Raw genomic sequence first — 23566 nt, 5'->3', positions numbered from 1 at the left:
GTATGATCGTTGTACAAAAGATAAGAACAACCTCTTTATTTCTACTGAAGCTTGAAGAGTGAGGCTATGTGTTCAAATGATCCTATGATCCTTCTTTGAATAGACAGCTCAAAGATTCAAGGCCATAAACAAGAGTGTTTTTCGAAAAGACCAGGTAATGGGGACCAGATATCCTGAAACTTTAAGTAACAATGGAGAACCAAATGTTGTGATGGCCACCTTTGAGCCACAGGATGAAAGAATTGTATATTAAAGGTAGTGGCTGAATAGTAGCCTACTTGGTATCTACCTCATTAGCCTCTATTTCACAGAAAAGTGCCACACAGTCATGGGAAGGAACAAGGTTAGAAACAGACAAAAATAATAAATGAACTCAATGAGTATAGCAAGGCTCCTGGAGACCTACCATGGAATACTAAGGAATATTTAATAATTCGAATGCAATAAGACTGAGAGAATGGAAACATTGAAAGAAGGAGATGTTGGCTTGGTGTAGGACTTGGGTATTGATTTGGATTCATGAGAGGAAGGAGATATCTCAGAATAGAGAATTCGGTTGATGCTTGGTATGCTATAATGGAAAGTGCATTTAAAAAAATGCATTGGATTTGAAACTGAGGAAACTTGGCTCAAATCCCAGCTCTTCAACTTACTCTGTATCTCACACTGGAAAAGTCATTGAATATCTCCAGGCTTTGGTTTCATCATCTGGAAAATGAAGAGCTTGGATATGATTATCTCTGTCATCCCTTCTATCTCTGAATGTTGCAATTCTCTCTTTTTGGGGTTCAACTTTGGTGCCATTTTAAACCCAATTTCCCTACCCAAGAAGTAAGGACTAATTGTTGTCCCTGATGCTAGCTTACATAGAATCATAGGAGCACAGATTTAGAGCCATAAGAAACATTCAAGATTATTTGATTCAGCCTTCTTATTTTACCATTAACAAATTGAGGCCCAGAGGGATTATAATTTGCCCAGAATTTTACAAGTAGTTGATGATTGAGTTAGGATTAGAATCCAGAGAGTGGGAATCCAAATTGTTATCCAGTTGTCTTTCAGTCATGTCCAACTCTTTATGCTCACATTTGGGGTTTTCTTGGCAAAGATACTGGAATGATTGGGTGTTTCCCTTTCCAGTTTATTTGACAGATGAGGAAACAGAGGCAACGGAGGTAAGTGATTTGCCTAGGGTCACACAGCTAGCACCTTCCTGAGGTCAGATTTGATCTCGGGTCTGCTTGACTCCAGGTCTGGTGCTCTAGCTGTCCCAAATTGGGTGATACTGTACCACAAACTATGGCTTGTAGCCTTTTGGGACACAGAAATGGTTTCTAGTTGCCTTTCTCATGCTCTTTATTCATGGGCTTAAGTTTAAATTCATAAATATCCCGAGAGGTAGATGTGTATGAGTGTGTATTTCTGATAGGGGGAAGTCAGAGGTATTCACCAAGTAACTCTGTGTTCAATCAAACAATATTAATCCAGCACCTACTACATGTCTAGTCCTTTGCTAGGCACTATGGACAATAAAGAAGTAGATATGTAGACTCTAATCTGTGTTACAGGACAGGGGATGTTTTGGTTTTGTGTCTACATCCCCAGAGCAGTGCCTAGGACATAGCAGGCACTCAGTGAACACTTACTGAATTGAATTGAAATACATAAGACACAAAACTTTTTCTTGAGAAGTTCACAACCTCGTTAAGGGCATAGGACAGTGGCTTGTTAAAAAGAAGAAATCCGTTGGAGTTAGTTAAGAATGATTTTCAACTAGGTGTGCTAGACGCTTATGCCCTTTCAGAATTTTGAGTAGGGAGAAAGAAGAATAGGTTGGGCAGGCAGGGAGGGTTACCCAACAGAAATAAAAACTGACTTGGGTCCTGAAAGTTAGATAAGATTTGGTCAGGCATGGGGGAGAATGAGGAAAACAGCTAACTGAGGGGAATAGTGGTAGATAGAAAAGATATTTTTAAACTGGATTGTGGAGGACCTTGAATGTCAGATGACTGGGCAGCTAAGTGGTGCCCGAGGCCTGGAGTCAAGAAGACCTGAATTCAAATCCAGCCTCAGACCTTTACTAGCTGTGTGACCCTGGGCATGTCACTTCACCCCATTTGCCTCCGTTTCTTCATCTGTAAAATGAGCTGGAGAAGGAAATGGCAAACTAATCCAGTATCTTTGCCAAGAAAACACCAAATGGGGTCATGATTTGGACATGACTAAAAGTACTGAACAGCAGCGACAAAATTTACCCTTTAGGCAATAAAGAGTCATTTAAGTTATGAGGGTAGAGACATTATACAAAGTCAGTTGGAAGATTCCTATGAGATGAGCATATTGAGGACAGATAATAGATATAGAAATTGGAAGCAGGAAGATGAATGAGAAGATAACAAGAGTCTCAACCTGAGTGGTGACACTGAGAAAGACAAGCAACAGATGATTTAAGCAGAGGTGCACTGGAGACGGTTCCAATGAGAGTCAATTGTTAAATTTTCAGTGTGAGCATGTATACATCAGAAATTGGCAAACATTGCAAACTAAGGCTTGATTTATTGTTTTATCGAGCAAATACTGGAGAAAATATTACTAATAAAAATTCAACTTAAAAGCATGTCATGAATACATCCCCCCCCAGAGATCCAGTTGTTAAATATTGACCAATGTACCCTGCATATATTGTTGTTTGTCCTTCATTTTCGAGAAGACCATGACAGCAGGGAGGTCTTGACTTACATGACTTGTAAGTGAATTGCATTTAAGTGAGGGAGGGCTGGGCAAAGTCACCAGTCTCATTTTCTCCTCTGGAGTCATGTGGCCAGATATAGCTCAGGCCTACTGGAGATGGCCCCCACAAGATATATATGGAGGATATGGAAGGTATTCCCAGAGAAAAGGTGTTTAGAAACTGTGCCTTTTAGTTAGATTGTGAAAACCTTTCATTTGAAAAATGAAAGTGGTCAAATTCAGTGTCTCCAATCCCTTCCAGCCCAGACATTTGGTGACATTTTAGACACTTGGAAAAAGCCAATTCAAAGTCACCCTTCTTCTTTTGGAAGGCATTTTTTTTTTTTTTTTTTTTTTAGCATTCTAACCTGTACCTACTCCCAATAATACTTAGCCCTTCTCCTCTTCCAAGTGTTTTTACAAATATTGACTTCTTTATCTTCCCTACATCTCATGAAAAGTAGAGAAATTTGAGGGAGACAGAGTTTGCCCTAAATCTTCTTAGTGTTATTTTCCCTAGGCAGCAGCACCCCCTCCAACTTCCTCCCCCCACTCCCCAAAGAGGGAGGACAAATTTATTTGATGGATCGATTGGGAGTTCTTCTCCAGACTCTCTTTTTTCCTCCCAGGAGAGTCTGAGGCACTCAAAGCAGCACTCAAGCAATCCACCTGTAGCAGTCTCTTCAAGGGCAGTTGGTCACTCATGTGCAAGGCCTTATTAGAACCACAAATGGCCAATTTCAAGGACAATTATTTTTATGGGTGATTTAGACATGACAAATAATAGGCAGCTCCACACAGCATTGCCCTGAAGGGAAGTCACCCTTTCAGAATTAGTTCCAAAGAGTAATTTTTATTAAATAATAAAATGCATATTATAGAGGTATTAACACGACTTTTCCCTTTAATGCCCAAATACCATTGACATTCAGGATCACTGTTGGCCTCTAGGGATATGTGCAGGGATACAACATCTGCTTTGTGAATAGACTGGTGATCTTCCCTTTCTTAGAAGATCTCTGCTCTTGAATTCGCCTCTACCTATTCCTCTAATTTCAGGTGATGGGAACGATCCTTGGCGTCCTTTCTCCTCCTTTTTCTCTCTTTTCATTTTTCTCATCCTCCTCCTCTCAGCTCAAGTAGCACCTTTCTGCAACTGCCAGTGCCCTCCCTTGTGTTTAACTATTTTGTGTATATTTGCATATAATATCTGTGCCCATGTAGATTATCTAAATATAGACATGCTGCTCATGGGCGGCATGAAGAGATAAGATCGGAGGTTTGGTCTACCTCTTCAGAGAGGGATGAACTGTGTTAGGTGGGGCAGAGGGGAGGAGGCAGGTATGACCCAGGAGTACCCAAGCCTGAGTACTCTTCCCTTCAGTCTCTGAGAGGAGTATGAATATATTTATCTGTCCCTCTCAAATATTGGTAGTCTAGGGGATAACGAGTTCAGAACAAAGATCATTTCCCTGATCACTCTTAAGGTTTACACTCCCCAACTCTCTTCCTTCCCACTAAAATTTTGTTCCACAAGAGACCAGCACAGATAGTAAATACTGAGTAAACGTATTTTTTCCAAACAAAACAGCCAACAGAAATATGAGTTCTATTGATTAGACTATCCCAACGCATCCATAAGATGAATGAGCTCTTCAGCTGGCAGTGAAATGAAAGCTGAGCTCAAATCTGGAGAGATAAAGAATAATTTCAGCCCCAGGAGGTCCACTCCCAGCAGTCTCTAAAATCTCAAGTCCAGAGACATGATGTGGCTAGCTTTCCAAGCATGTCTGCCATTCCAAAATCTTAATCATTTTCCACACCTCATGGAAGGGTACTCTGCCCATATGTCACTCTGAAGAATGTCTGGAAATATTTTTGTAAATCTCTTTTTGCAAGTATATAGCAGTGGCTCTGCATTCCCTCTGTCAATCAGGAGTCATGTATCCCTTTGTAAGTAGCAGCCTACAAAACGCCTTGGGCTTCAGTAGAAGTCAGAGCACATGGATTTTTTCATGTTACATTTATGCTGCATATATTCATAAATGACTAATTGTTCTTCCCATTAGAATGTAAATTCTTTGTAATTAGGGAATTGTTTCATTCTTTGTATGTGTATCCTCAGTGCTAAGTACAATTCCCGGAAAATGACAGGCCCTTAATAAATTAATGGCTGATGGATTGATTTCCTGATCCCAGAAACTATTGCTACCCTCTCTCTAAAATGGAATTTTTTAACAACTTTGTATTTATTCTCTTTACATTTATTCATATAAATGAATTTAAGATTAGGATAAAATAAAAACCAAACAAGACCCTACACTGTATCCTTTTGAAGTCTCACAAGAATACACAAAGGCTCTAAATGCTGTCAAATTGGGATGAGTATTTGCAAAGCGATTCCTTGCTTCCTTTGATGCCCATAGAGATGGAGGAAGCACCATTGTAAAAATCCAAAGAGCTTGGCTACTGTGCTTCTGGGAGTATGCGAAGGGAAGGTTACAATGTGGAAGGAACACATTCATGCTTTGCAAATATATGAAGGATCTTTCTAAAAAAATTTTTTTTTGTACAAGGTTGTGTAGCTGCTTCTGTCCCACATAATTGGTGGTGACAAGACTGTGATGCAGTAGAAAATGAATGGGCCAGAATAGGGAGAAGAGGATGCAATATTAAGAAAGACAGTGTATATAGAAATTGATCATCCACAGAAAAAAAAACCTCTTTTTGCTATATGAGGAAAATAAGTGGATAGATGGGATGATCAAAAAGTCAGTCCTGCTACGTTCAGTGACTTGCAGCTTTGATAGAAGCAATGTTATACTTAGCTCAATTGAGACTGATATCTCAGGCAGTTTTGCTTCTGACAGAAATACAGTGATATATGATATGAAGCAAGCCATTCTTGTGAAGAAGATAAAGTCCTCTGTTTGATATTCAAAGTCCTTCACAACTTGGCCCTTTCCATTCTTTCCAGCCTTCCTACACCTTATCCCCAACCCTGTGCATGGGGTGCTCAAGAACGTCTAGCACCTCTGGTGTGAGGCTTTGCTGAGCCCTTTACAGGGCTGCTCATCTACCTTTGGTGTCCACCCATTACTCAGCTCTCACCTGGGGCCCCAAGAAGTTGTAGCATGAGCCACAGACACATCCTGGTAAAACCATCTCAGCAGATGGACTAAACCAGGTTAAGAGTAAACCAAGAAGTTCAAACCCATTGGTGAGTTAGGTGGGGTGTCTACCCCAAATACACACATGAAGATTTTCCCCAGTGGAATGGGTCGATGAGGACAATTTGTTCCAACAGCCATGAAGGCTGCTGAAGAAGGCACTGTGGAGTGCTTAGAGCTTGGTCAGACATCAAAGATGCTACCATGTCTTGACTTTTGTCTTGCCACTGGACCAATAATTCTGGAAGAGAGAGTGAGACTGACAACTTTGTGTGCAATTCCGCCTCACTTAAATCCAATTCACATACAAGACAAGACATGACCCTGTGAAGTCACTGGTCCTCTTCAAAAGCAAGAATGAATAACAACAACCTCTACCCCCACATACTCTGGCCTCCTTGCTGCTTCTCACCTAAGACTCTCCATCTCCAGACTCTCGGCATTTTCATCTGCCAACCCCATTGCCCGGAATGCTGTCCCACCTCATTTCTGCCTCCTAATTTTCCTGGCTTCTTTCAAATCTCAGCTAAAATTTCACCTTCTACAGAATGCATTTCTTATTTTAAAAAAGGATTAGATAAAGTGCGTTGTTTCCAATTTATTCTGTATATAACTTGTTTGTATAGTGTTCATGCGCTGTCTCCCCCATTGTGCTGTGAGCTACTTGAAAGCAGGGACTCTCATTTGTCTTTCTTTGAATCCCCAGTATTTAGCACAGTGCCTAGCCCAGAGTAGGCCCTTACTAAAAGCCTGATGATTGCTTTATCAATGGATTCTATCTGTAGCCAGAGGCTCCTGGAATTGTGGGATTGTCCTACCTATTCAGTTTTATGGGTAGGTCTTTTCTCCTCCCTTTGTCAGTCAGAGAGGGAAAGAGGCTTCTGCCAAGTCCTCTTCTTGGGAGAAGAAACTTGTTTGGCCAAAAAGAAATGGAAGAGAAACGGAAGTTACTGCCAGGTTTAATGACCAGACAGAGTAAAAAACAGAGATAAGATGTTCTGGTTGTGGAAAATCATGGAGATGGCAACAATTAGTTGAACAAAGAACAGAGAGAGGGTCTGTAGAATGGATTTGCTGGGGAGAATAGGTCATTCCAGACACAGATTTAATTAGTCCCTCAAATCTTCAGACACAGGACCTGTCCAAGAATATAGTCCAACTGTAGAGAGAAACTGAGCCCACACCTTCCTTACTGGAGTTCTCAATTTGGAGGAGCTCATTTATCCAACTACTCTGGAGGGAAACAGAAAAATTCTGTATTCATTTAGCCTTATGTTACCTGAGTCCCTTCATGCCTAACGCTTAGCAGCCCAAGGTGAGACAACTTGGGAAATCATCATAGGTTGTTAGAGTTGGAAAGCTTCTCATTTGACATCTGAAGCCCAAAGGAATAAAGTGACATGCCCAAGGTCCTACAAGATGTTAATGGTATGTTTCGGGAATGTAAACCCAAGTTTATTGACCCCTGGGCCAAATCTTTTTCCATCACCCCATACTGTTACTAAGCACCTGACACTTATCAAGTATAATCCCACCTGGGCCCCAGCCAGTTCATCCAACATCAAAACTTTCATCACTCAAGCCCGACAGTTGTGTTCTAGTGTTCCAAGATTTTGCTTACATAATGTCCCGGCTATGCATCAAAGGCTTTAGAAGAGGATCATCACCATCACAATATCTGGGGACAGGCATATCAATGAGCCATAAAAATTCCTGGCTCTCCAGTTTAGCCTGTTATCTTTAGGGAATGCTCTAAAGGTCATTACCTGAACTTGTCCATTTGGCTTCTTCCCCATAAAGTGTGCTGGTCAAAACAACCTCTGTTTGTTGTTGTTACCTGGTAGGGTACAGATCTAGAGGCCTCCTTTCCAAGTGATAGAATCACAAAATGTTAGTGGTTTAAGGGAACTTAGGTGACAATAATATATTAGATTTATCTACAACTATAATGGGGTAGCTACTTGGTACAGTGGATAGAGTGCTAATCTGGAGTCAGAGAAGACTCATCTTCCTAAATTCAAATCTGTCCTCAGATACTTACTAACTGTATGACCCTGGAAAAGTCACTTATCCCTGTTTGATTCAGGTTCATCATCTGTAAAATGGGCTGGAGAAGGAAATAGTTAAACACTCCAGTATCTTTAACAAGAAAACCCTGAAGGGTCACAAAGAGTTGGACATGATTGAGAAGACTAAACAACAATGAAAGCATCGCAGTTTTTAAAGTATCTTCCTCACAATAAGTCTATACATTAGCTCTGTTTTACAGGTAAGTCAGTCTAGGCTCAGAGATATCAAATTATTGCCTATTGTCACACAGAGAGGAAATGATAGAGCCAAAACTAAAACCCAGGTCTCTTTTTTCACAGTTAGACTGAGCAACAATCACTAGGCTTTTACTTATGGCCAAGTGATTATGAACACGTGCCACAGGGAAAACCAAGGCATGCCATGAATGCATATATGATTCAACATGAGAAAAGCTATAAAAATAATAGCATACTAAAAATATAGTTCACACGATCATGTTACACAGATAAAGAAAAATCATTTGACAAAATACAGTTTTCTTTATGTTAAAAATACATTTTAAAAGCATAGGAATAAATTGACTTTTCCTTTACATGACAAACAATATCTAAAACCAAGAGCTAGCATGATTTGTAGTAGAGAAATACTGGAAACCTTCTCATTAAGATCAGGATAAAACAAGGATGCCCATTGTCACCACAATAATTTAAAGTAGTACTATGATAATCATAACAATAAGAGAAGAAAAAAGTGAGAGAATAAGCATAGGCAAAAATACAAAATTATCTCCATTTATGGATGTTTTAATGAGAATCCTAGAGAATTATTTAGAGAATCCTAGAGATTTAACAACCCAGTAATATCTTTGTACATTGTGTATAGCAGAAACAAAATCCCAAAGGATGACAAAGAAAAAAAGATATTTCATTTTAAATAATTACAAAATGTACAAAATATCTGTGACATAGTTTATAAAGTCATCCTCAGGACTTATTTGAATACAATTTCAAAATAATCTTCAGGAAAATAAAGGAAAACAACTGAAGACACTCATTATTCATGACTGGGTCACATTAATATAATAAAAATGGCAATGCCACTTCATTTAATTTACAGATTTAGTGCCATACCAATGAAGCTATCAAAAATACAAGGTGATCAAATTCATCTAGACAAAAGGTCAAGAGAATCTCGAGAAATAATGGAAATAATTAGGAATGAAATAAGGACTCCCTATTAAAAACAAACAACTGTTGAGAAAACTGGAAATCAGTCTAAAAAGAATTAGATTTGGACCAATGTCTTAAACCATATACCCCAATAAACTCAAAATAGATAATAAATAGAGATAAAAAGTCATGATGCAATGAAAAAATAGAGGAGAATTTAAGGAAACACTTTGTACAGCTATGGCTGGCTGGAAAATTCTTAACTAATTAAGGGATGGAGATAATCATCTGAGATAAAAGAGTCAATTTTGAAGACATGAAATTGATAAGTTCTGGTATGTACAAAATTGCTGCAACTCAAATTAGAAGAGGAGCCGTCAATCAGTAAAAATTGCTACAACAAATATCTCTGATAAGCCAAGATAAGGAAGGAATTGATATAAACATGTAAGAATAAAGACAGACCCCAACAGATTAAAGTCTAAGAATAGGCAATTTGAAAACAAAGAAATACAAGCTATCATCCACATGAAAGAATGCTACAAATAAAATAATAAGTGAAATGAAAAGTAAAACAATTCTAATTTTTTACTTCAGAATGATCAAATTGGCAAAGATAAAACATAAAAGTGGTAAATGTTGGAGGGAGAGGGACCGTGAGGAGTCGCTGGTCTATATCTTGGTTTTCTCATCTATAAAATAAAGTTGGTCTGATTGATTTCTGAGGTTACTTCTTGCTCTGCATCATGTGAGCTTTTGATTTTAATAATTCTAAAATTGATGTCTGATGTCCTGTACTTTGAAAATGTTTCTACAAAGAAAAGTTTCATTGATAGTGTGGAATCACAAATTTGATATTTGGAAGGGACCTCAGCGGCTATCTGGTCCAACTCATACACCAAAAGGTATCTCTACTATAACAAACCTGGCAAATGTTCATAGAACATCTGCTTGAAAATGTCTAAAGAAGGGTAAGCCACCACCTCTTTGGGCATCTAATTCTAATTGTTAGGAAGTTCTCTCTGACTGAGCCTAAACTTAGCTCTCTGCAACTTTTGCCTTTTGCAAGGCCCCTCTGGGGTCACATTGAACAAATCTATTCCCTGCTCCAGATGACAGCTTGAAGACAGTTATCATGCTTCCCCTAAAGTCATCTTTTCTCTAGATAAAACATCTCCATTTCTTTCAATCAACCGATATAGTGTGAATGTCTACTGGCCTGACACTGGTTATCTGGCCTGGCCTGTGTGATGATTGTCTGATCTGGCCTCAGAACCTTACACCAACCAGGCAATGACAAGGAAAATAAGAATAACCAACAGAGATCTCCAAATTTTTTTCTTTCTCCCCTAGAACTGTCAGAGGTAAAAGTCCAAGCTTATCACAATCTCTTCCAATGTGTTTCTTGAACTTTGAAAGACCAACTCATCAACAGCCATCTGTCTCAAGTCCATTTGATTGGATTCAACTGAAATTTAAAAAAAAAAACACAAAAACATTTCTGAGACTGGAGTCTTTCTTGTGATCAAAGGGTTTTTCTTTTCCCTAGAGACACTGATGACCACAAGCATTTTTTATCATTCCTACTCATGTGAAACAGTCAAAATGTGCTAGGCAGACTGATATTCGCTGAATGCATGTTCTCCCATCCCTGAACTATCCCTATCCACCAGGCACTGTCAACAGGAAGGGAACAGGAAGGAAAGAAGTATTAATTAAGCAACTACTATATGCCAAAATAGGCAGCTAGATAGCTCAGTGGATAGAGCACTGGGCCTGAAGTCAGAAAGGCCTGAGTTCAAATTTGGCTTCAGATATTCACTAGCTGTGTGACCCTGGGCAAGTCACTTAATCTCTGTTGACTTAATCCACTGGAGAAGGAAATGACAAACTACTTCACCATCTTTGCCAAGAAAACCCCATATAGAATCACAAAGAGTTGGAAATGACTGAATGTCTGAACAACAATGTGCCAGAACAAGTGTTATATCTCATTTGGTTTTCACAATATCCCTGTGGAGTAAGTGCTGTTATTATCTTCATTTTCTAGTTGAGGGAACTGAGGCAGATAGAGACTAAATCACATGGCTAGTAAGTGTCTGGGGCCAGATTTGAATTGATTCAGATCGTCTTGACTCCAAATTCTGGGCTCAATCCACTGTGCCAACCTAGTAGTACAGGAATACAAAAGAAAAAGGTATGGGCCCTACCCTCAAAGAGCTTATCATTTGAGAGGATTGAGGAGAGCAAAGGAAGAAAGAATCTCCGCACAGAACAAAACAAGAAACTATTTACAACCAAAACATGTTGACAGGACATAATTGGCAACAGCTGTATAGGGCTATGAATACCCCCAGCGGCTGTCTCTCAAGCATCGCTGGATTGGGACTCTGGGGGCCCTTGTGGGTCTGTCTCCAGTCGGAGTGTGGCTGGATTAACCCTGGCTGCTTCAATGACCCTGGCGTTGACGCCTTCCCTGGGGAGTCTGTCGGCTCCAGCCAATAATAGTAAAAAGTCATTCATTCCACAAACATTTTAATCATAGATTTAGAGTTTAAAGGGATTTTAGAAACCACCTCAGTCTACCCCATCCCCTTCATTTTACAAATGGGGAAACCAAAGCCTAGCATAGTTAAATAATTTGTCCAAAGTCACAGGCAGGATTTGCACACAGATCTTTTGCTTCCAAGTCCAGGTCCCTATCCACTATATCATACTATTTCTCAATGTCTTGAGTATCTATCATGTCATGTGTCTCATAATTCAGTTCTGTTTGGGACATTTAAGATACAACCCCTTTGAATCATCACAGATTAAATCATGTTCAGCAAAAGTGTAATACAAAACATTTTATTATATTTCAAATTCTTCGAAAATCAGAAGTAGAGGTATCCATGGATATGGAAAGTAGGCATATAATATCAGACACAGTTCCAGTATAAGTTGGTTTGGTTTAATATTTTTTTTTTATTACGATTCAATGAGAGGTGTTGAGGAGGAAATGATTGGTGTAAAATAAAGGTCAGGAATACAACTTACCTCTCAGTTTTTGACTTATTCTTATGTGGCCTAGATGGTAAGTATCCTTTAGCCAAATTTGCAAATTAACCAAAATAGTTCATTCCTTGGTCATTACAGATAACAGAAATTTCATGGTCAAATCAATATTTTATTTTCTATTTGTGATTTTAGTCATTTCTCCGGGTCGATGTGTTTTGTTTGCTAAAGCAGACTGTAAACTCCTTGGAAGGAAGGACCCTTTATACTGAGGCTTGTCCAACCCTCAGCCCATAACCTGATGCCTGGCCCATAAAAGGACATCAGTTAACATTTGCTTATTAATTTGTTGGCTGTATTGACTATAGTTATTATTTAGATAATTTTTTTATCTTCACTCCCTATAGTTTATTGCTAATGTCAATAGATGCCAGAAGTAGTCCCCCAAAGCCCAGAAATATTCAATAGCTTATCTAGGTGATGAACTCAATCAGCAACAATGGAGACTAAGTTAGCTATCATGTAAAGCTCCCAGGAGGCTAATCCATGCACTGCAGATTTGGAGACGTAGGGCCTGGGTTCAAATCCTGGCTCCTCCTCCTCTATGGGCGGCCTTGGCTAAAATCCCTACCCTCTCTGGGTCCATGAAGTGATCTTTGGGATACAAACTCTGTGTATAAGAAGCTCTAAATCTATCATCCAAGAGAATATAATCTCCTATTCCATCGTTTTTTTAGGGATACAACTCTAGGGGCTAACTACTTGGTGAATAGAAAGTACTGTTTGTTGGATTGAATTGAATTGATGAGATGAGCCTGTTACCAGGCTGCTTCTTTTAGGCATTCTCCTGTGGACAAAGTTGAAGATTTGAGGTTGTAGGCCTGATGGGTACCAACTCCATGAGAGCTTCCATGGTGCATTATGGGTATACAGGTTAATTAGGAACAATGATTTAGAGTGGAAAGGGCCTTTTAATTCCTCTAACCCAACCCTCCTATTTTATTTGAAGTGGCAGTTCCCCATTATGTATTCTTAAGGAAATTGTGTCCCAAAGAGGAACAGAAAATTATCTAAGGTCACACAGATGGACAGGCCTCTATCCTTGACCCTTTGACTCCAAATCTTGTCTTCTTCCCACTTCACTACACTCCTCAGTCTTCCCTTGCACCTTGCTCACCATTCCCTCTAATAAAAAAAAAACACTACATTTTCCTACCAGCCAGTTGATTTCATGATAAGGCATCATAAAATACAAACTCATGAAAACAGTATTAGCTTTTTTGGTACCTTGGCTTTGATCTCTGATTATCTAGTCTAATGACTGATTATGTTTCTCTGGTCACTTTTGACCCTAAATAATTTCTGCTTTGCTATTTTCTCGGGGAGGGGAAAGTGCTATCTGAAGTATGAAATTAGTCATACCTTTGGTATGACATCACCATTTGGGCATATCTCAGTGAAACTATTGCAAACCTGAAACATATCTGAACCACTTCCAAGTTCATCCAGAACATGACCTTGAACATTTTCTTAATTACGATCTCCTCAGAAACGTTAAATTTGAGGGAGTTGGGGGAAGGGATGGTGGCAGACAAGAATCTGCTCATAGGCACAGGGGTGAACCAAAAAACATCAATAAAAGAGTTTTCCCTCAACTAATTAATTTTTTAAAAATTATTTATATATTTTGTTTTTATATTATTTTTGTTTCTAAATACATCTCTCTCTCCTCTCTTACCCAGAAAACTGTCCCTTATACTAAATAATTTTTAAAAAGGAGAAAAAGCAATGAACAAAAACAAGTAAATAATAAATGATTTAAAAAAAGGAGAAAAAGCAATGAACAAAAACAAGTAGTGACAGTATATGCAGTCTTCCACACCTGTAGGCCCCCCCCCACTTTTGAAATGGAAGGAAAGAGGTTCATTTTCTGAACTCTATGGGGACCAAATTAATTTGTTTCATTTTGTCATGGTTTTTTCTCAGCATTTGTTTTGTTGTAATCATTGCATCTTTTGCTTTTTTTCTTATTCTGCTGACTTCACCGTGCATATGGCAGTTCAAATGTCTCAGTAAAATATTTGTAACTTTTTCCAGTCCAGTCCCCCAGATCTCAAGTTGATTGGGAGGATGGGGCGAAAGTTCAAGCTCCTCCCCTGTTTGGGCATAAGCATCTTATTTGTTGTTGTAGTTATTGTTCAGTTATTTCAGTACTGTCCAACTCTTTGTCACCCCATTTGGGCTTTTCTTGGCAAAGATACTGAAGTGGTTTGCCATTTCTTTCTCCAGCTTATTTTCTGGATGAGAAAATCGAGGCAAACTGGGTTAGGTGACTTGCTCAGGGTCATATACCCAATAAGTATCTAAGACTAAATTTGAACTCAGTTCTTCCTGACTCTAGGCCTAGAACTCTATCTACTGTGTCACTGATATCCATAGAGAGTAGCAGGGCAGTGGGCTAATAAGCAAATCCCACTGAAACTCTTACACTGTAGATCCATGGAAGTGAGCCATAGGAGGCACACAGATTCTTTTAGTAGCAGTGACCCTTTGAGGAGTTTAGGTAGATATGGAAACTGTATTTGTCTGTTCTGTCATCTTTGTAGATTTCCTCCTTGATCATAGAATATATTTAAGTCATTCTTTTTTTTTTTTTTTTAAGCAATTGGGGTTAAGTAACTTGCTCAAGGTTACACGGCCAGTTATTATTTCTGGGTGTGGTGCTGAGTATCTGAGCCCGGATTTGATCCAGGTCATCCCGACACTGGAGCCGGTGCTCTTTACTCGCTGAGCCACCTGGCCGCCCCTAAGCAATTGGGGTTAAGTAACTTGCTCAAGGTTACACGGCCAGGTGTTTCTGGGTGGGTGCTAAGTGTCTGAGCCCGGGATTCGGTCTCCAGGTGTTCTCAACACTGGAGCCGGTGCTCTTACTTGCTGTGCTACCTGGCCGCCCCTATTTAAGTCATTCTTGAATGATGGTTATGTTCCATCCAAGCCTTTTAAATTTTTTTTTTTAATTTTAATGTTTTATTTTTTATTAATAAATTTATTTTTATTTTTCAGCATTCACTTCCACAAAATTTTGAGTTCCAAATTTTCTCCCCATCTCTCCCCTCCCCCCACTCCTAGACAGTGTGCCCCTTCCCCCAATTTGCCTTCCCTTCTATCACCCCCAATGCCTTCTCTTATCCCCTTCCCTTCTATTTTCCTGTAGGTCAAGATAGATTTCCTCCCAATTGCATGTAAAAACAATTTTTAACATAAGTTTTTAAAACTATGAGTTCCACATTCTCTCCCATCCTCCCTCCCTCCCTACTCTCATTGAGAAGGCAAGCAATTTGATATAGGTTATACATATATAGTCATGCAAAACACTTCCATAGCAGTCATGTTGTGAAAGACTAACTATATTTCCCTCCATCCTATCCCATCCCCCATTTATTCTATTCTCTCCTTTGACCCTGTCCCTCCTCAAAAGTGTATGCTTCTGATTACCCCCCTCCTCCCACTTCCCCTCCTTTATATTATCCCCCCGTCCTATCCCCTATCCCCCTATATTCCTGTAGGGTAAGATACCCAATTGAGTGTGTATGTTATTCCCTCCTTAAGCTAAATCTTATGAATGTAAGGCTCACTTATTCCCTTTTACCTCCACCTCTTACCCTCAATTGTAAAAGATTTCTTGCCTCTTCTATGTGAGAAGATTTACTCCATTCTACCTATCCCTTTTTCCTTCTTCTAGTATATTCTCTCTTACTCTTTTATTTTTTATATATCATTCCTTCATATTCAACTTATATGTGTGTGTTATTTAATTTCCTTCAACTACCCTAATACTGAGAATGGTCTTATGATTTACAAACCTCATATTCTTATGTAGGAATGTAAATAGTTCAACTTTAGTAAATCCCTTATGATTTCTCTTTCCTTTTTACCTTTTCATGTCTCTCTTGATTCTTGCATTTGAAAGTCAAATTTTCTATTCAGCCCTGGTCTTTTCATCAAGAATGCTTGAAAATCTTGTCTTTCATTAAATATCCATATTTTCCCTGATGTATTATACTCAGTTTTGCTGGGTAGGTGATTGTTCGTTTTAATTCTAGCTCCTTTGACCTCTGGAATATAATATTCCAACCCTCTGATGCCTTAATGTAGAAGCTGCTAAATCTTGTGTTATCCTGATTGTGTTTCCACCATACCTGAATCTTTTTTTTTCTGACTGCTTGTAATATTTTCTCCTTGATCTGGGAACTCTGGACTTTGGCTATAATATTCCTAGAAATTTTCTTTTTGGGATCTCTTTCAGGAGGTGATCAGTGGATTCTTTCAATATCTATTTTCCCCTCTGATTTTAGACTATCAGGGCAGTTTTCCTTGATAATTCCTTGAAAGATGGTGTCTAGGCTCTTTTTTTAGTTATGGTTTTCAGGTAGTCCAATAATTTTTAAATTATCTCTCCTAGATGTGTTTTCCAGGTCAATAGTTTTTCCAATGAGATATTTCACATTGTTTTCTGTTATTCATTCTTTTGATTTTATTTTATTGTTTCTTGATTTCTCATGAAGTCATTAGCTTCCATTTGCTCCATCCTAATTTTTAAGGAATTATTTTCTTCGGTGAGCTTTTGGACCTCCTTTTCCATTTTACAAAATCTGCTTTTTAAGGCACTCTCCTCATTGACTTTTTGGACCTCTTTTACCATTTGGGTCTAATTTAAGGTGTTATTTTCTTCAGCATTTGGGGTGGTCTCCTTTACCAAACTGTTGACTTATTATTCATTATTTTCTTGCATCACTCTCATTTCTCTTTTCAATTTTTCTTCTGTCTCTCTCATTTGATTTTCAAAATCCTTTCTGAGCTTTTCCATGACCTGTAACCAATTTGTATTTTTCTTGGAAGCTTTGGATGTAGGAGCTTTGACTTTGTTGTCTTCTTCTGGTTGTATGGTTGTATGTCACCAAAGTAAGATTCTTTAGTCTGATTTTTTCCTCCTATATGCTTATTTTTCCAGTCAATTACCTGACTTTATAGCTCTTTGTTAAGGTGGGACTCTGCTTCCAGTGTGGAAGGTACATACTGTTCCAACCTTCAAGGGTTTTGTGCAGCTCTTTTCAGAGATATTTTAGGGACCTGTAAATTGTAAGCTCTCCCAAGGTTGTTTGATCAAAGGAGAGGTGTTTACTCTTCTCTTGGTGTGTGCTCTCATCTAAGAATGACCACAAGCACTCTTTTTGCCTTGGAACTGTGAAGAGGGTTCTTCACTGCCACCAAAACCTCCACCAAGGCAGTGCTCTTCCTGGCCCCAGGACTGCCACCCAGGACTATGACCCAGATTGAAGCATGGGCAAAGCAAGAGAATCCTGCCTTAGTACCAGTAAAGAGATCCCTGAAATCCCCCTCCAATCAGCCACTCAATCACCTCATTGTCCATAGGCTGAGAGCTCCAGAAGCAGCAATGGCTGCTGTTGCCTCTGCTGCTGCCCTGGGGCTGGAGCTGGGCCAGACTCCTCTCTCCCCAGGTCCAACAGACCAACAAACATCTTTGGTGTTTATGGGATTAGAGTCTAGAACCTGCTACAGCTTCCAGTGACTCTGTCCCCTGAGGCAGGTCTGTGCTGGCATGGCCCATATTAGACTGCCCTCTTCTCTCAGACTGGTGCAACAGACCTTTCCTGTCAATCTTTCAGATTGTCTTGGACTGAAAATTTGTTTCACTCTATCATTTTGTGGGGTCTGCTGCTCTAGAATTTTATTCGAGTAATTTTTTCAGGTATTTAGAGAGGTTTGGGGGAGAGCTCAAACAAGTACCTGCTCTTACCCTGCCATCTTGGCTCCAGCCCCTATCCAAGGCTTTTTACTCCTAGGGAGAGTCATTCCTGCAGTGGTCTCCATGACTTAACCTATGAAAAGAAATGTTCTAGATCAACATGGATTTAGTCAAGGTGGGGGTCCTAAAGGAGCACCACTCTGCCTCCCTCTCCCAACAAAGTAACCCTGGAGGCCCTTTGTGAGAGCCTGGATCAGGGCCACAACATTTCCCACTGATAATGGGAAGAGAACTGTGGAAGTCAGGGGGTTGGTAGGGCTCCTTTGCTCCTGATCCCGCAGGATCTTATCTGGTTTCTAGTCCCAACTCTGCTACTATTTAATTTTGTGTCATTTGTCCTCTCTGGTCCTCAGCTTTCTTATCTGTCAAATGGGTGGATTGACGTTAAATTCCAAATTTCCTTCCTGATCTAACATTCTATGAGTATAGGACTGTCAATAGTACAAACACAAGACATTCTTCTACCCAGGGAGATTCTATAGGTATCTAACAAGAGCAAGCAAGGGCCCTTTACCTCCTCACCTCTGCCTCAGTTTCCTCGAATTGCTCCAAGCCTCAGATCAAAGCCCATTTTGGTCAGAAGGGTTTCCATGACCCAGTGGCTGGTTCAACCTGCTCTGAGGCTATCTGCCACCTACTTTGCATAGATCTTAAGCACCTGGTGATTTACATACTGTCACCTCTATTAGACTATTAGATATTTCCTAGCTGTGTGACCCTGGATAAGTCACTTAACTTCTGTATGCCTCAGTTTCCTCTTAAGACCAGGACACATTTTTGTCCCTCTTTGTATCCCCAGCACTTAGCACAGTGCTCAACATGAAGTAATCACTTAATAAAAGTTTTTTGATTCGTTAGTTGATTGACTAATGGGAGCCCCTCAGTTCTGGACACATGCATACTGAGCAGGTTCTAGGCTGGTGGGTGCTAGCCTCTAATGAAAAGAGTTAAGCTCCCTGTTGTGTACATCTTATATAGACATTGATATTTGCATGTTGTCCCCCCTAGTGGAGTGTGAGCTCCTTGAGGGCAGGGACAATATCTTTTATCTTTCTTTGTACCCTCAGTGATTAACAAAGCATCTGGTAATTAGTAATAATTACATGACAAGGATGGAACAACCACAAGAGGACCCACAATTTCCTGACCACTCACACCCATAAGGCTGCTCTGAACATGGAGACTTCCCTCTCTGTGGGAGGGAAACAGAGAGCAAGAGGAAGTCAGAGGCCCAGGCTCAACGGCCTTGCTGAGTCCTTACTCTAGCCAGGGTGGAGATGGCTACTCCTTTCCTACCTCTGATTGAAGAGGTACATGATGTTACCTAAAAGTCAGAGAAGAGAGTGAGTCGGAGGCAATTTCCCTTTTCAAAGTGATACACTATTAATGAACAGAGACAGAACTGAGAGACCACTCAGGATCTGCTTCATCATACCAAAGAACCAAGTCTTTCAGGACTGAGTCAAAGCATGTCCAAAGAAGTATCCTAATGCTTTGTCTTTGAAAGCCCATTCCCTTGAATTTTCCAGGGAGTTCAATCCTCATGACAGGTAGATATATTTAGCAAACTACCACACACATGATTTGACTTGAAACAAACTGAAATGACTTCTGTCCTCAAATATGACTGGCTTATTAAAGTGAAGGCCATTGGTGGAATGCAAACTGTCATATTAGGTGGATAATATATTATATAGTTTATCAAATATTAAAATCACAATGTGAACGAGTTATCAAATTATCTAGTATTTGTCTAACTTGGTCTTGAGGCAGTAAAGTGGTGCAGTGGATCTTGAGTCAGAAAGGCCTAAGTTCCAATCTAGCCTCTGATATTTCCTAGCTGTGTGACCCTGGATAAGTCACTTAACTTCTGTATGCCTCAGTTTCCTCAACTATGAAACAGTAGCACCTACCTTAGGATTATTGTGCAGATGAAATGAGATAACATTTGTAAAGCTCTTAGCACAAGTGTTTAAGAAACACTTGTTTCCTTCCTTCCTTAAGGGACTGAGACACAAGACAGGAAAGTTTTCATGAGGAGGAGGAAAGTATTAAAACCAAGACACTGAATGATCCTGTTGGGACCAGGCTAAGGGTCATATAGGCAACCAGACAGAATATGGAAAGAAAAGGGGCTCTGAAGATATAATCTGTATAATTCACAGTTTTGTTAAGAGCTTTCCCATCCCTTCCTTTGCAGTCTGTAAGAGAGAAGGAAATTTTAGAGATGTTTCATGAATTCCTCAACAAGATAATGTGGTGCATAAGTAGCCTTCCTGTGATCTGGTGGCCGCCTAGTTAATATTTATTGTCTAGAACAGGTTGCACAGTTGGTTTGGGCTTGATGCTAATGAGGTCAAGGTCACAAATTCATTCTCCATAAAGACCAGTTGCCATCTGCACAAACTTCCATCTGGTGCCCCCATGTTCCATTCCTAATCTCCACCAGTAAGCATTCAAGTGGTTGTCCTTGGTCACACAGGGAGTAAATGGAGATTTGAAAAATGTTCCTTACCTACTAACAGGTGGGAAGAGGAATTTACAAAGATAGCATATTGTTAAATTATAGACTCTCCATTACCTAGATAATTCACAGTCATGGACCTGGAGTTTGGAAGGGAGCTCAAGGGCAATCTAGCCTAACTCATACCCAAATGAAATCTCCATTGTAACAGACCCAATAAATGGTGTCCAGCCTCTGCTTGAAGACCTCTATGAAAGGAAACTAAATACTTTCTTAGGCAGCCCATTCCACTTTTTTATGTTTCTGGTTTTTAGGACTATTTTTTCTTTCTATTAAGCCAAAAGTTGCCTCTTCCACAAATTGCTTCTGGTTCTGACCTCAGAGGTCATATCCCCATTTTTAAAAAGACTAGTCTTTATATGAGATGAACTCAATGCCTTTTTCCATTCTCTTGACATTCATCAGCTTATTACTTTCTCTCTGTAGCTCTGTTGGGTTTCAACTTCACTGGACAGGATGCAGGTACTCCCTAGTGTCCTCTTACCCTTTTTTCCAGCTTCTGTTGGTATGTGGTCTTCTCCCTTTAGATTGTAAACTCCTCGAAGGTAAGTACTGTCTTTCTTTTTCTTATTTGTATCCCCAATGCCTAGCACAGGTCCTGACACCCAGTAGGCCCCTAAATGATTATTGAATTATCAATGTTCTTCTTAGATGGTTCTATGATCTCCTGATGTTTCACATAGGTACATAGGACAATTCCAGAAATAATTTAAGAGGAATTGTAAAAGAGAGGAGAGAATATTCATTTATTAAGGGCCAACTATGTGCCAGGAAATTTGCTAAGTGGTTTTACAAATATTATCTCTTTTGAGCTTCACTGCAACCCTGTGAGGTAGGTGCTACCTTAAATCCCCATTTTATAATTGAAGAAAAAGAAGGAGACTTAGATTAAGTGACTTATCCAGGATCACACTGTCAGGAAGCATGTGAAGCTGAATTTGAGCTCAAATCTTTCTGACTCCAGGTATAATTAACAATGTAGCCTCTGTACCACCTAGCTACCTTTCAAGACAGGTAAAAGACCAAAACACAATCGGTATGAATAAAATAGATCAAAGGGCATTTATTAAATACTTACTTTGTGTCAGTAACTGTGCCAACTTCTGGGGATAAAAACAGAAAAAAAACATATGATGGTCTTTATTCCAAAACATGCTGTAATTGGGGGGTGGAGGCACAGATGAAACAAAGCTCAGCTGCAAAGCAGGTGAAAAGGCACAGGGATGCTTAGGTAGCATCAGTGGGTCAAATGAGTGTCAGGGAGAATGGAAGGCATAGATGTAGAACATGGGAGTAAGGCCGGGAGGACCTTAGGATGCAGTGGCAGGGTAGATGGGAAGGTAGAGAAGTCCTTCATCTCCCTGGAATGAAGAGACTGGTGGTGCCCACCTCCTGTAGGCAGTGGGAGCAGCCAAGTGGTTGAGATGGAATCTAGGCAGCGTGGAGGCAGGGGAGGGAGCAAAGAACAAGCAAGAGGGAGAGGGACAATCCAAAGCCCACTGAGCCATGACCATGAAAGTTCTCCATGATAATTTTAGACATTTGGACCGAGACAGCTTTAGAGCTGATGTGGCTCAGACTACTGGCCTAAGGTAGCAGTTAAAGGATGGAAGAAATGTGAGGCTTATGCTCAGGGCATTCAAAGAAAACTTGTACTGTTACCTGGAAAGCATAAGCATTAGCAACCCTTTGGTGTACACAGATTCCTTCTCTCTGGAAGGAGAAAGGAAAAACATAGGCAAAGTCCTAGTGGTAATAAACTATTTCCCCCCAATATGCACAAGCCTAACCAATTAGGAACCAGACTGTTTCAAAGAAGCTTAAGTCATTTGGAAGTACTTTGTAGAGGTTCCTTTCTTAGGAGCTATTTTGATCAGGACTGAAATTTTAAAAGGTAACTAGTTGTTCAAAGAGATTATAAACTTAGCAGGAATCAAGGTCTAGAGCTATGCCTTATTCTCCTCAAGGAGAACCACTGGCAAGAGGGCTTTAATTCCACAATGCTTAAAGAGATAGAGACCCTGACACCCTGGTACAAAAGACTTAAGACAGTCAGCAAACAGCACTTGTAAAGCATACCATAAAACCCCCTTCTTCCAGAAGCTTCAGTGGCTCCCTATTGCTTCTACAATCAAATACAAGCTGGTTCTAACCTCTCTTTCCAAAATTATTTCACCTTGGTCCTCCTCACATAACTATGTTCCAGCCAAACTGAATGACATTCCATATCCTGCCCCCCTATCTTTTCACAGACCATCTATGGTCTGCACTGTTCTGTTTCCCCAATTCTTCCTCTTCAGAATCTCAAAATTTTCCTCAAGGCTCAGCTTGGCTGTGACTTTCTACACAAGAGGCTTTTCTTTTTCTCTCCTAGCTTTTAGTGTACCTGTTCAAATTTACTTTTAATAACATTTAATTTGTTCATATTTGATATTTACTCATCTGTGTACATAATACATCCCCTTCTCCATTAGAATGTAAGTTCCTTGGAGGCAAGAACTGTTTCATTTTTGTCTTCATATCCCTAATACCTAGCACAGTGTCAGATAAGCTGTAGGTGATTGTTGTTGAATTAAGTTTAATGTAATGAAGAAATATATAATAAACTTTGTTTTAAAAATGTATTGGCATGTTTTATTTTTACAATATGAACGTTTACAAATCACTTCCATTCTGTGAGAGGTATCTTGTTACAAACTGAAAACAATTAAGCAAAACTAATAATAGTGACCTAATCTGAAAGTTTATGCAACCTTCCACATTTGTAGTATACCTCACATCTCTCTCTCTCTCTTTTTTTTGCTTTTTGGAGTGTAATCGGGGTTAAGTGACTTGCTCAAGGTCACATGGCTAGTTTTTTTTGTGTTAAGTGTCTGAGGCCAGATTTGAACTCAGGTTCTCCTGACTCCAGGACCGATGCTCTATTCACTGTGCCACCTAGCTGCCCCTCTAACATCTCTTTTTTGAACTTTGATTAAAAGAAATCTATTTTTTTCCTCCCTCTCATCCTGATTCTATGACACAGAGAGAGAGAAAGAGAGAGAGAGAGAAAGAGAGAGAGAGAGAGAGAGAGAAAGAAAGAAAGAAAGAAAGAAAGAAAGAAAGAAAGAAAGAAAGA

The 23566-nt window shown here is 39.6% G+C and overlaps 1 pseudogene; it reads left to right on the top strand.

The window, feature by feature from the left end:
* Window positions 1-17420: 17420 nt before the first annotated feature.
* Window positions 17421-23566, top strand: part of LOC138159000 (small ribosomal subunit protein uS5 pseudogene) — a 26319-nt pseudogene continuing 20173 nt past the window's right edge.

The sequence above is a fragment of the Petaurus breviceps genome, unplaced genomic scaffold (assembly GCF_028583685.1).
Source record: "Petaurus breviceps papuanus isolate PSGF00001 unplaced genomic scaffold, PetGlider_PUasm1.0 175, whole genome shotgun sequence".
NCBI classification, from domain to species: Eukaryota; Metazoa; Chordata; class Mammalia; order Diprotodontia; family Petauridae; genus Petaurus; species Petaurus breviceps.
Note: the sequence above shows the minus strand (reverse complement) of the source record. Positions and strands in the feature narration are given on the sequence as shown.